The sequence below is a fragment of the Lissotriton vulgaris genome, chromosome 2_1 (assembly GCF_964263255.1).
Source record: "Lissotriton vulgaris chromosome 2_1, aLisVul1.2, whole genome shotgun sequence".
NCBI lineage: Eukaryota > Metazoa > Chordata > Amphibia > Caudata > Salamandridae > Lissotriton > Lissotriton vulgaris.
Window position 1 is genome coordinate 2,098,041,596 of NC_141687.1, and position 14,791 is coordinate 2,098,056,386.

Consider the following 14,791-nt stretch of genomic DNA (forward strand, 5'->3'; position numbering starts at 1 on the left):
AATGACAGAAACGCTTCTACTTTAGCTTATATGTTTTGATGGTTGATGGAGCTCGAGCAGACACTAGAATGTCTCTACATTCTTGGGGCATAGTTAAGGAGGCAAATTCAACGTACTCAGGTTCCATGCCGACAATTGAAGCGTCGACGGGTCTGGATGGCAAATTTGACCGTCGTCCATCGTCAGGAGGTCCGAACGTGGATGTAGATGAATGGGCTTGCATTGTGACATTAGAAGGAGTTCCGAAAACCAAGCCTGCCTGGGCCAACGTGGGGCGATTAGAATCACGCGGCAGGGTTGCCTGCGCATCTTCCACAACGTTCTTGGTACCAATGGGATCGGTGGAAACGCATAAGCAAACAGTCCGCTCCAATCCATGAGTAGGGCATTGCCGCTGGAATTTGGATGAGGATGCCAACTGGCGAAAGTCTGGCACTTCCGATTCACTGGGGTTGCAAAGAGGTCTATGTTGGGATGACCCCATCGGCGGAACACCAGGTCTAGAGTCTGTTGATGCAACTCCCATTCGTGAGTGGATGACGCAGACCTGCTCAGGGAATCTGCCAGTATGTTGGATGCCCCTGGCAGATGAACTGCCGTCAAAGAGATGTTGTGACGAAAAGCCCATTCCCAAATTCTTTGAGCTAGACGAGACAGAGGCTGAGATCTTGTGCCGCCCTGTTTGTTCATGTAGTGCATGCTGGTGGTGTTGTCTGTTTGAACCAGCACCGATTCCCCCTGCATCACGGGCAAGAATGCTTTGAGCGCCAAGAAAATTGCCATCAACTCCAGTCGGTTGATATGCCAGGCTCGCTGAATCGCCGTCCATTTTCCCTTGATGGAAAGGTTCAGGAGATGAGCACCCCATCCTTCCATGGACGCATCCGTGGTCAATGTCAGATCCGGAGGCTGGGCAAGGAAAGAAACCCCTTCGTCCAGATTGGTGTGTTGTTCCCACCAGAGCAGACTGGTCTTCATGCGGGGCGTGACTGTTACCTGGTCGTTGAACGACCCCGACACTTGTCGCCACTGCAGGTCCAATTCCTCCTGTACAGGACGGGTACGTAACCTGCAATTTGGGATCAGTGCGATACAAGATGATGCCATCCCCAGAAACAACTTTAACATCCGCACAGAAACTGACTGCTTTGACCTGATGATTGAGATCAGACGAACTATCTTCTCTCGCCGTTCGATGGAGACGAACGCTTTTGACACGTCTGTGTCCAAGATTGCTCCGAGGAAGTTCCTTTTCCGCAGAGGTGTGAAGTGTGACTTTTCCACATTGATGGTCAACCCTAGAGACTTGAACAGGTTTTGGCACAAACGTGTGTCGTGAGCCAACTGCAGCGAGGATTGGGATTTCAGAAGACAATCGTCCAGGTAAGGAAATATCTGAACTCCCTGAAGACGCAGATAAGCCATGACCGGAGCCAGAACCTTTGTGAAAACACAAGGAGCTGATCGGAGGCCAAAAGGTAGGACTTTGAACTGATAGTGAACGTGGCCCACCTTGAATCTCAAGAATCGCCGATGTCGATGGATAATTGGCACATGAAAATAGGCGTCTTGCAGGTCTATTGTCGTTAAGAAATCTCCGCTGCAGAGAAGTCGCAAGACTTCCGATAACGTCAACATGCGGAAAGATTGTTGCTTGAGAAATAGATTGAGAGCTCTCAAGTCCATAATGGGACGCCACTCCCCCGTCTTCTTTAGAATGAGGAAAAACCTCGAATAGAAACCTTTCCCTCGCTGAGATACAGGAACCACTTTGACTGCACCCTTTGTTAACAAAAGAAGAACTTGATGTTGAAGTTCCTCTAGATGGGGAGGCGGCGGGCCCGAAGGCGGAGAATGAGGAGGAATCCCTGTGAACTCCAAGGCGTGACCCTTGCGCACAATGTCCAAAACCCATTGGTCTGATGTTATTAGAGACCACAGGGAGTAAAACTGAGAGATTCGCCCTCCAACATTTTGCTGAACTTGAAAGTCATTGACGTTTGTTGTTGTTGTTGGATCCTCTAAAATTAGACTTTCCTCTATAGGATTTGGAGTGTTGCTGACGAGAGGATTGCTGACTTGAGTAACGTTGGTTTCCCTGATTGTACTGGCGGTACTGTGATTGTCCTCCTCGTGAAAAATTGGACGAGGTGCCCCGTCCACGCGCTCCACGAAAAGGCTGCTTCTTGAACTATAAGGACCCAAGCGACTTTGCCGTATCTGTATCCTTTTTTATGGTTTCTAATGATTCATCGATGGGAGAACCAAACAAAGATTCTCCGTCATATGGCATGTCCAGTATTTTTGACTGGACCTCTTGCCGGAAAGACGTGGATTTCAGCCAACCCTGGCGTCGAAGTGCCGCAGCACTGGCAAGAATACGGAAGGCAGTACCCGCCACGTCGACAGCACAGTCAATCATTTCTTCCGATGCTCTTTGCCCATCCTGAAGGATCTGATGCGCTTCCGCTTTGGATGTTTCCGGATGTTGTGCAATCAGCGCGGAAATGTCTGACCACATTTGACGGTCGAAACGACCTAATATGGCCAGAGCATTGGCGGCCCGGGCTGAAGTAGACGTCATGGACGAAAACTTTTTACCTATTGCGGCCAAACGTCGACCCTCTCTATCAGGAGGGGAAGTGATAGGAGCTGCCGGGTTGCGCGCCCGACGTTGCGCTGCCTGAGTCACTACGGAGTCTGGCTTAGGATGCGAGAGTAAACAAGCAGGCGAGCCCGTTGGGGCCTTACATTTCTTTTCCAATTGAAGTATTTGAGCAGGCAAGGAGTTAGGAGCCTGCATGATTTTTAGTCCCTCCTTCCATACAAACTCGATGATTGGTATGGTATGAACTTGCTTATAAGGCTGGTTCTTGAAATGATAAAGGAAACAGTCTTCTTCTCGCTGCACTCTAGGTAACTTGAAGCGGTCTGCTGCTTTATCCATCAATTTATGGAAGCTAGCGATGTCAACCGGAGGTGAATCACTGGAATCGCCCTGTTTTGGCGAGGGTGTCTGCATTCGATAGTCATCGAATTCCGCCAAATATGGCTCTTGTTCTTCATCTGTATCCTGATTAACCTCCCCTTCCTCTCTTTCCGGCTCCGAGTCATCGTTCACATCTTGTTGTGAATCAGTGGGGATAGCTGTACGCGGATTTTCTAATGGAGCAGTCAGCCTAGGAGGAGTTTGCTGAGGCTGAAAAGAGAGTGCGGCGTCAGAGGCAACATGTCCCGGAGTACCCTGGGGGGTAGGCGGAAATCTTCTATTATAATCATCCAACATATGTTGGAGGTTGGAAAATGACGTCGCTGGAAAAGTTGCCATAGGAACCTGCACAGATTGTTCTTCATGCTGGTCTACAGCCTCATCCTCGTCCTCTTCAGAACTAGTGTCCTCACATTTGATTATCAAATCAGATGGACTCTGAGCATCACCATAAACAGTTTCATCCGGAACGGATTCCGTTTCATGGTCCGATATGAATAATGGAGAAGGTGGCTGTAGAGTAGGAGTTGGCAGTTGGAGAACAGAATCCTCCACATTGCTGACTGAAGGTTCGGTAATGACTGCAGGAACTGAAATGTCCAAAGGCACTAAGGGCATATTGGCGAAGGACAGTGAACTTGAAGTGGAGTTAGCGTCCTGTGGCTGTGTTCCTGACGGCAATTGCGTTGACGACGTTGATTTTGAAACAGTCGTCAGAGACGGTGATGTCTTGGATGTATTCGTCGACATTGAAGGCTTTGATAGTACCGTCGACGTTGTTTTCGTGGACGGGATCGTCGTCGAATCCCTGGATGAAAACTTCGCCATCGACGAAGCTGTCGTCGACGAGCTGGTCGACGTGGTCCTCGACGTCGACGGTGTTTTCGACGTCGACGGGGCCGTCGATGGGGTCTTCGACGTCGACGGGGTCTTCGACGTCGACGGAGTCTTCGTCGACGGAGTCTTCGTCGTCGACGGGATCTTCGACGTCGACGGGATCTTCGACATCGACGGGATCGTCGACGATGATTTCTTCGGCGACGTTGGCTTCTTCGTCGACGATATAGGGATCGTCGACGAGACTGAAGAGGTAGAGGCTTTCGTAGTTGTGAAAGCCGTCGACGATGACCATGCCGACGACGACGACGCTGACGTCGTAGTGACAGTAGTCGTCGACGAAGCCACAGCAGCCAATCTTGTCGATGGAATGGTCGTCGACGAGCCCGTCGACGACCGCGCTGTCAAAAGTGTAACAACACTTATAGAGGCTGGAAAAGACGCCTGAGAGCCAGGTCTCGTGGGCGTAGACACAGCAGTCATAGTAGCAGTAGGATTTACTGGAGCTACAGTCAAAGCCAGCCTTTTCTTCTTTAGAAAAGGAGATGGTAACTCCTGAACACTGCCACGCTTGGAAGCCACAGAAGAATGACCTGACTGGAAACTTTCTGCGTCTGATAAAACTGCGTCCTTATCTTGAAGGCGCTTCAGCCATAATAGAAGACGACCCTCCCTGTCTCTGAGGGTTTTAGGAGGAAAAGTTCTACAGAACTTACAGTCAGCCACCTTGTGTTCAGGATATAAGCAGTAAATACACTTTTGGTGGGGGTCCTTCTAAAATAAACGCAGTTTCCCACAGGAAGAGCAAGGTCTAAATAAAGACTTCTTACTTGACATCTTGAGAAAACACCGAGTAGAAGAGTAGATATGAAGAAAAAAACTGAGCAGAGCTCAGGGAGACTCCCTTCACACGACGTGCGGAAGAAAATCTGAGGGCTTGAGCTTCTGAGGAGAAGGTTCTAGAGGGTGCTTGAGCCTGATTGGCTGCAGTTTGGACTAACATAATGACACTGATATGTTGCAAATGAGTTTTTTTTTCTCTCTAATGCATTCCTATGTAGGAACCTTTGTTGAGGTTTTTCAGTATATATTTTATCTGTTTTATTATGTATTATGATATTACATATATATATATATTAGCATTATTGCTATTTTATTTACCGTGGGACTCCCACTTCGACGACGGGGAATATTCAAGCATGTGAATCTATGAAAGACACCCCTAATACTGGAGAAGTTGAATAGCACGAACAGGAGCACAGGATAATACCAGGGACGCAAAAAGCAGCATCATTGACAGGTGAACACCCAGTCTGGCTTTTAAATGATTGCTGTGGTTTCAGTAGAACCTAGTAGTGGCATTTGTGTATGTAGACTGCAAACAACATGCGCCGAATAGTGTTTTCCCGAGTCTTCACAATTTCAAGGGCTGCACGAATGACACGGAAGCTTGCATTTATCCAACTGCTATTAATCTACGGGGGACTTCTCGTCTGCGGAGACAGAACGGCTGAAAAAGCTCTAGTAGGCACTAGCGGTAGGCAGCCAACAAATGAATTGTGAGAGCCGAGCCAGGGGTCTGGTCTACCTTGGCTCCATAAACTGCACAAAAGTGGATTACAAAATAAATAGTAAAAAAGTGGTTGATTAAAAGTAATGAAAATGTTTGGCACTGTGCAACAAACATCATATAAAAATATGACCAAGACTCTTCAAAATACAAAACAGTGTTTATCTTTTTTTAATAACTCTCTTTTATTGAGTTTTGCATGAAATAACACAATAACAGAACAATGTATTCACATATTTTAAGTGCTCGTATGTAAAAATGTAGAAAAAGGAGTTACAATGAAATAAATTGTCTGGGATCACATAAAATATTGCAACGAAGCATCCAAGTCTTGCTATGGGCAAAGTAAACGTGTTCTCTTTTTCTACTACTTGATGACAATTGCCACTGTTTACCAGAGGCAACGGTGGCCATGCCTGAATCGTGCCAACTTGTCTCATGTAATGAACTGCCGAATCTGATATACGTTTTTAGGTTGTATGCCATTGCACTTCTCTATGAAGCCCCATTGGTAGATATCTGTAGTTACCACACCATGTAAACAGTAGAAACAATAATAAAGGCTGTTGTTTCCCTTCAGCACTTTAACTGAGTGTATTGTCATGTAGTGACAACATATGTAAGAGGAGTTGTAGTAAGATTTAGAGCGTTCTCCATGTGTGTGGGGTTTAAATTTGTCCCTGCTAAGTTTTGATATCTTATTAGTAACATTCCACCACCTATCTGTTGTTCCTTGCTCTGATTTTAGTATGGTAAAAGATCATATGATGTCATCAGCAGGTCTGGGGAGGGGTCAAAGGGCACAAATTGTCACTTTCGCTACGCCAGTCATTTTAGTCAATTGACATCCATGCAGAGGGGTAGACAATTTTGATTGAGTTTCTAGTGCACCCTGTCACTCATGGACATGTGATAGATTACAAGTAAAATGATAGATAACAGCAACCTTCAGCAATCAATTAAAAAAAACAAAGCAACAGATGGAGCAAAAGTGGGGAGATCTACCCACTGGGAGGGTAGACTGTGAACTGGTGAGTCTTTAAGAGCCCAACGTTTTTTTTCTTTTTAGGCAGGCACTGGTGCTGCCAATGCTATGTTTGTCAAATACCGAGACTGCTATGTCTTGTTTCCACCTCTTGACTCTTTTTTCCACCACCCTACGTTTCCTTTCTCTTTATTTCACTCTTGCAAGTTCTTTTTGATCCTTGAAAATTCCCTTCATCATTATTTTCCTACCATTCCCTTTCTCATTTTCTCCCTTTTCTGCCTTTCTTGTTTTTGCTCAGGGACAAAGTTTGATGATAAAATAATAAAGTCCGACCCCCAAAAACGAGTGCCAGTGGCCCACAGCTGCATTCACCGGCAAAAAATTAAATGATTCCATTTTGTGTGTACAGCTAGGGGGGGTTTATTCTAGTCGAAATCAGACTTCCTACCTCTGTAGTTAAATTCTGCCAAAAAACAAGACTTAGTTCCACAATATTTCTACTAAACATGGAAAAATATGTATGAACTAGATCAATCCGTTGAGTGCGACTTTCTAGTAGCAGATGCTTGACAGAACCAGTGTGAGCAACTCTAATCTGCTGTTTGTCGCCAGAATAAGATTCTTGACATTTTCAAGGCCATATTCAAGTGTAACTCAGCCTAAGCTGTCCCCATGTGCAACAGGTTAATGCCTTAGGTGCGGGCAACAGCAGTGACCATTGCTAAATAATGTCCATTCTCACTTTTGAAAAAGCAGGAACACTGCCTTATATGAAGACGATCAGGGACTTCACTCGGAAATGAAGAAAGTGGTATTATCCAAATCACCAGTTATAACACAGTATGTGCTGGTAAGAGGACACCTCAGTGCTTAATTTGAGCCGGTGGTTTTTAGTGCTTAGAACTGGTACTTATTTCACAGGGCCGAAACAATGATTTTTGACCCTGCAGGTGGCAGTCTCAATGTTAATTGTTCAACTTCCAAATAATAAGAATGATATACATTGCAGGGTGAATGACTAGTAAGTCTTCATATGCTGACTTACCCTTGTTGAGGCAGGCATGAATGTGTATCATCACTTTAGTGATGATGTCATCACGCCTGTCAGGAATTCAAGAAGTCATCCTCAATCAATGACTTGCATTTCTATTCCCCAAGCCTGTTGTATGCACACTACCTGAGCCTAAGCCTCCCATTGGATAATTGTAGCAGGGGCCTGGCTCATGGCTGAGCTGAAGCAAGCAAGGCTGGGAGAGCGCGTTCCCAACTTGGCAGTGAGGGCTCGTGAAGAAGAATAAACAAAAGTGTGGACTTTGCACTTGCTGTCAACGTATTCAATGCAGCTGTGGCCCACCACAACTTTTATGCTCCATAAAAGTTGTATCAGTGCACCACCTCCCAGCACGCAACAGCCGTACTCACTGGCATTGACAGCATTACGACTAGGGACAATTCTTGGGTTGCAGGACGCAGAGTCGGAGCAAGCTGAGCAGCGAATGTGCATGGACTAAACTAAAACCAGGCAGCACTAGCAGTGACATGACCTGCTGTGGTAAGTATTCCTCTCGAGCAGCCGCCTGTTCCAGAACAAACCCACTCGGATCACACCCATCTGTACCTCCATCCCGGTGTGTGTTCTCGGCTTCTTCCCAGTGTGACATCTAAGAATGGCCAGCAGGTTCCTCGGACTGTGCACCTTGAGTGGGAGCCTTCCCCACACTTTGGCATGCTGTTAACTTTTCTGTTTGAAATAATCAGTCAATACATTTAATGATCCGAGAAAGGAAATTGTAAATATTACCATGTTGATCAGTGAATGGAGCACTTGCCTTTCAAATACCAGTGATCTGCACATCACACATTCAAATCCTGCAGGCTGATCCAGAATGATGTCCATTGGAAAGTTGCCAAATGAAGTGTTATTGGGTAACTAACGTTCATTTACAGTGTCTAGAACTGTGGTAAGAGCGAGTTTTATCCAGTTTGTAAAAGTGTGCAGAGATTTTTTACGCTTGCCAGCATATCTTGGAAAAAATGTACACAAATACTTTTTAAATGTGTCTGTGGTGATTTGGGAGATTGTGCACATCTAGTGCCTGCAACATGCCCTAGTTTGCACACTGTTCGAGTTAGTGCTGTTGTGCGACAGGTTTCTGAAGGCAAATCATGTGCTTTGACATTTTGGGGGAATTTCTCTGGAGAATGCAACGCAACATATGAACTGTAGTTACACACGTTTAATTTGAAATATAGTTCTGTTTGTGTTTCAGTGGCACCTTAAAAGTTCTTGGCCCTATTTGACCTGTAAGTAAATGAATGCACTCAGCCCTTCTGTTGCCTTGTCTTCATCTGTGCTCCTGTTAGGTCCCCTAATGGGTTACATACATCATTCCAAATCATTTGCTCTTGGATACAATTCCATTGAAACTATGGTTAGAAAACAATACTTTCTTTTTTAATGTAGTCCTTCACATTCAATTATCGGCTTCTTGCAGATTCTTCTATTCAAAAATCCTAGACCATATTCTTAAATGTAAACGTATCTAAAATGACACGTATATGGAACCCCAATGCTTTTCGGACCATAGGTCCTTCATCAGGAGATAAGCTACGGAAAAAAGAGAATAATTTGCAAGTGTTATTTATTGTCCTAAAAGAACACCTGCTTTGTCAGTGACATGTCTCAATGAATGCTCTTGTCTTATCTGTATTCCAAGGATTGCCACATCTCGTACTTTTTATATATCCCAGTACCTCCCTAGTAACCAGAGGTCAATATCATGTCACTGCAAGTTTATCATCCCAAAGGTATGAATACACATTATTTGTTGGGAGGCCTAATTTATTTACATGCACTGAATAGTATACCCGTACCCGATGGAAAGACTTAAATCACTGTATTGTCCAAAACAATACCATAGGGTGTTTTAGAGAAGATGTATTCCCTGTACTCAGTTATAAGTCACATGCTACAATCCAATCGGTCCCATGCTGTTTTCAAATATCTTGAATTGTGCTGCCGTTCAGTGAAAGAATCGATTTGCATGAGTGGTGTGCGTAGACTTGGTTGCATGTTACAATCAAATTGATGACATACTGCCATGCTGCAAAAAAACACAGTTTGCACATTCAAGCATGTGTGAATTGCAAAGGGAAACCGTGAGCATGCATCTTACGCATTATCTAATGTGCAGTCATTTCCTGTTCGATATTTGGTCAAAATAACCAGTAAATGGTGTCATAATCCCGTATATCAATTATCACGGTTGTGTAAAGCTTACCGGTGTGCGTCATGTTGTTTATGCCCCGAATAAACCCCACTTGGTGAACAACATAAACAACAGACTCTTGTTTGTGCATACAGTGAAGTATAGCTGTGTTTGTCTGCCATATTAAAATAGATAACCAAATTGAAATATATTAAATACGGTTTCAAAAAAGGTGAAGAAATGATAGCTTATGGCATGATCGAAAAGCGATGTTCCGATTTATGAATGGCGTATGATAAAACATGCTCAAGTGAGACATGAACAATGAGAGCAGAAGAAGAATACATTCATTAAGTTTCCCAATTTTAGCCTGTACTCATTAGTCTGAAAAAGAATGAGTTGTCGTATCTCAAGAGTGTGCTTTACAATTGTCAAACGGCTAGTTGCAACCTGAAAGAGCGCCCTTAAAGACGATTCATGCTCACAAAGAACTACATGTCCCATAATCCTTGGCGCGGTGGGCGGAGAATAAAAGGGGGAGTCGGACAACGCTGGGCGTCGGATATTTTGGCTCCGGACCTGGTGTCGAGAAGTTGTGTTTCCTAGTGTTCCTGTTGGATACCTTATTGCCCGTTTCCTTGTGCTACTTAGCAGCCACGTTGTTGTTTCAGCGGCAGTGTCTTGCTTCCAACGGCTCGTTTAGATGAGATAGTGGTTCCTTCCTGTTTGGGCAATTCTGTGTTCCAGCACGCATTCCGCCACTGGCGTGTTAGTGCTGGGAGTGATTACAGAGAACGATCTGGATCTGCACGCCTTGTTCTATAAACAAGGTGTATCTAGTGTTGGCTGTTTAACAATCCGGCGTCCCCATTGGCTGAGCCTTCTTGCACCGGCTCGTGCGGGGAACGCCAATTTGGTGATTTATCTGTCGGCGCCCCTGTTGGCTGAACCTTCTTGCACCGGCTCGTGCAGGGTGCGCCACGCTTCAACCTTCATTGTTTTTCCACGGCGTCCCCCCCGTTGGCAGAGCCTTCTTGCACCGGCTCATGCGGGGAACGCCCAGATTCAACCTTCATTGTTTTTCCACGGCGTCCCCGTTGGCAGAGCCTTCTTGCACCGGCTCATGCGGGGAACGCCCAGCTTGTTATCCACTCATTCGGCGCCCTTGCTGGCAGAGCCTTCTTGCACTGGCTCGTACAGGGTGCGCCAAGTTCCTGTTTGGACAGACCTGAAGTCCTATTATCAGGTACTGTAGTTTGTTATTATTTTGGGTGACGTAACCCGATCTATTTCTTTTCATCTTGACTATTGGTACAGTAGAAGCATTGGTCTATACTATTGGGATGTAGTACGTTCTTGGCCACTATCAGAGTATTGCAGGTGGAGTTCATATACGCTTCAGACCCATACCTTCGACCACATTGTGGGGGAAGAGAAGTATCTTCAGGGCCTACTCTTATTTTTGTTACAGGTATAGGGTGCAGGGTTTCCTTAAGTATTGTAGTGTCTAGAATACATCAAGAATCGAGATGATCATTCTTTTCTCTTTTTGTCGTTACAGTTCTCCCTCCCTGCTGTTCCCTTCCTTTCCTTCCTGTTTATTATTTTGTTCTTCTGCCCTCGCTTGATCCTTCCTGGACCCAGGCTATAATAGCCTTCTGGGTTCGGTTAGATCAGGAGGTGGCCTTGTCACATCAGCCTGCTGATTCCGAGGACATGGAGGATAACAACAATGAAAGAAAAAATCCTCAATATTGTTAGCCAGCATCCTTCGTTTGTGGGCTTCCCACATTTCAAGATTGGAAAAAAGGTTCAAACATATGAACATATACATAAAAAGCACATAAATCATATGCGGAGGGGGCGTGGCTTGAGCGCCGAGGGAATGGCGGCGTGAGCCCGGAGCTCCGCGCCTCTTCCCCCGCAGGAATCCTGTTACAGGGGCCGTAGAGCCCGTGTGTGCCCCGGCGCCGGATGATAGCCCGGCGGTGACCGCCTGGGCGAGATTTGGGCAGCCGGCGACTCCGCGGACCTGAGAACGACCGCCGATCGCGGCGGCCTCTGGAGCGGCTGAGGGACTGGCGCCGAGCAAGATGGCGGCCGCAGCGAAGCCCTAGAAAGCGGCGGGTCGCCGAGAGACGCACTGCCGGCGTGCAGGGTGAGGGCGCGATCGCTGGCAGTATCGGACATCACACGGCGAGGATTGCTCCTCGTCGACCGGCCGCGGTGAGCGGCGCCATCGGTGGAGGACGCAGCGGGCGTGGCCTCCCGGTGGCCCCGTACAGCAGTGAACCGGCGGACCGACCCGGATTCAGGCATCGGCCGGCCCCGTAAGTGAGCGAGGACCGCCTGGGGAGAGGGGAACAGAGGGAGACGGCGAGCGCGGCAGCGCATCCTGGGCCCCCCCCTACCCCGTGGCAGTGACACACACGTCTTGTGGGGACGTTGGGAGATCCCACGGAGGCAGAAACGGGCGGAAAAGGGCCTTTGACATCCGGCCCGCCACACCGCCTCGGTGAGGAAGTGAACGTTACCCCTCAGCACCCGGGGGCTGGACACAGCGACAAACGCTCACACTGGGACGCCCATCCCAGGGCACAGTAGCCGTCCAACGAAGCCCCGAAGAGCACAGGGGTGGTCCACGAAGCCGGGGCCAGTGGGCAGTCGGGGTGAACGAGAGCGGCGGGCCGGCCACGATGGGAAAGCCGAAGACCAAGGCGGAGGAGACGGCAGCATCAAACGCAGGGGAAGGGGGCCCTGCGGAACAGACAGACCTGCAGCGGCTGCAGGACCGAATACTGGACGCCATAACGGCCACCAGAGATGCGCTCCACAACGACATAGCGCAGGTGGCGTCGGGGCTGGGCCTACTCCGGGCAGACCACGATAAACTGAAAGACAGGGTTAAGGAGGCTGAGGTGGTGATCGGGGACATGGCGCCGGCTCACAAGGCGATGGAGAGTAAGCTGACGGAGGCCTTGGACCTCATAAGCACCCTAGAGAGACGGGCGGAGGACGCCGAAAATAGAAACCGACGCAGCAACATACGGATCGTAGGTGTGCCGGAGACGGAGGGGACGGGAGACATGATTGCCTACATGGAGGAATGGCTGAAGACGGTGGTGGCGCCAGAAGGACTTTCGCCATTCTTCACTCTGGAGCGGGCCCACAGAGTCCCCTCAGGACCACCCAAACCCGGGCTCCCACCCAGACCGATCATAGCCAAGTTGCTACACCACAAGGACAGGGATCTGCTCCTGCAGAGGGCCCATGAGGATGGCCCCTTCCAGATTGCAAACAGTAGAGTCACGCTCTTTCCGGATTTCACCTTTGAAACGCAGAAACAACGTGCCTCCTTCCTCACGATCAAGAGGGAATTGCGGACTGAGGGCATCCCCTACTCCTTGCTTTTCCCAACCAGACTACGAGTGGTAGTGGACGACAAGGCGATCTTCTTCACGACATCGGCGGACGCTTGGGACTGGTGGGAGACGTACAAGGCCGGGACTGACGGAGCCAGAGTGAGAGAGGAGCGGGAGAAGGAGCGGGAGCGCTCGCCCAGGCGGCTGCGGAAATCGAAAAGACTCTGGAAAAGGGGACAGGGGCAGCTGGGCCCATCGGCCTCACAAACGGAGGCGGAAAGGAAGGCGGCGCTGTTGGAGGTGGGGAAGCTCGGCCGAGCGGAAGGTCCCGGGTCCAGAGGGGCCTCAGACTCGGACACTCATGTTTCGGCCTCTGGATCGGAATCGGACTTGTCGGGACTACATCGCATGGAGGGGCCGCCGGTGACACCGCAGACGGCGGATGAGGTCCTCAACATATGAACTACTGTCGATGCTGAACGGGTAATGCTTGGGGTGTACGGGAGGGGGGGTTGCTGCCCTCGCACACAGTGGGGGCCGGGGCACACGGCGGGACTCAGGGCAGAAGATCCATGAGGAACTGGGGAGGGAGGGCGGAGATGGGCGGCGCGGCCTCCCTTTGGACAAGGCCACACTCCGTAGGCCCTTAAGGCACCCACAGCTGCGGCTGTGTAGTTGAGACCTGGGTCATCAGGTACGGGAGTTTGGATGGGGACTGGTATTTCGGTATTGGGGCCTGTTCTGGGGGAGGGGGGGGGCTCCACAGTTGGGGATTGTTTTTTTTTTTCTTTGATGCTGTTGACCCTGGGTACGCCATGGGCAGGGCTGTTGGGGAGTTTTGTTTTTTACAGAGGGGGCACCATCACCGCCGACGGGCTGGACCTGGGAGGAGGGTTTCGACCAGATCACTGGGATAATGGCTAATGCAAATGTTTTGACTTGTATGACCTGGAATGTCCGGGGCCTACACACTATGCAACGCAGACACAAAGTGCATGCCTACTTAGTACGGAGGGGAGTACACATCGCGCTGCTGCAGGAGACGCACCTCACAAAACGGGAGGGGGAGGCCCTACAAAGGAGATGGCGGGGCCAGGTTTATCACACCAACTATTCGGCTTATGCGCGAGGGGTGCTCATATGGATTAGGGCAGGCACGCCTTTCCAACTCTCACGTCACTGGATTGACCAGGAAGGGAGATATGTGGTGGTGGAGGGGAAGCTCGAAGGTAGAGATATAGTATTAGCTAGCATCTATGCCCCAAACACGGACCAATTAGCTTTCCTAGCTGCACTGTCGGGGACGCTGGCCCACCCCCTTGCGGGCCCGGTCCTGCTGGGGGGTGACTTTAACTCCATTGCCGACCCCCTGCTGGACAGATCTCACCCCCCCCTTCGTGACTCCCCGGTACACAGACTCTCTAGGGGAAGGAGGGATTGGCAGGAGAACTGGGGACTCGTAGACGTCTGGAGAGGGCAACACCCGACTGATCGGGATTACTCGTTTTTCTCAGGGCTCCATGACCTGCACGTCCGATTGGACGCCATACTTTGCTCCCGGGAGGTGCTACCGTGCGTCACCAGCTCAGAATACCTAACGAGGACAATCTCAGACCATAACCCGCTCTTGATCCGGCTGGCGTGGGTTACGGGGAAGCCCAGGGTTCCGCTCTGGAAACTGAGGCCTGAGACACTGGAGGACCCCCTCTTCGGGGAGGCCCTTGCGGAAGGCGTGACCTCGTATTTCGCGGAGAACGCAGGGACAGCAACTTCAAGGGCGATGGAGTGGGATGCCTTTAAAGTAGTGGTAAGGGGCATCTGCATTCGAGACTATGT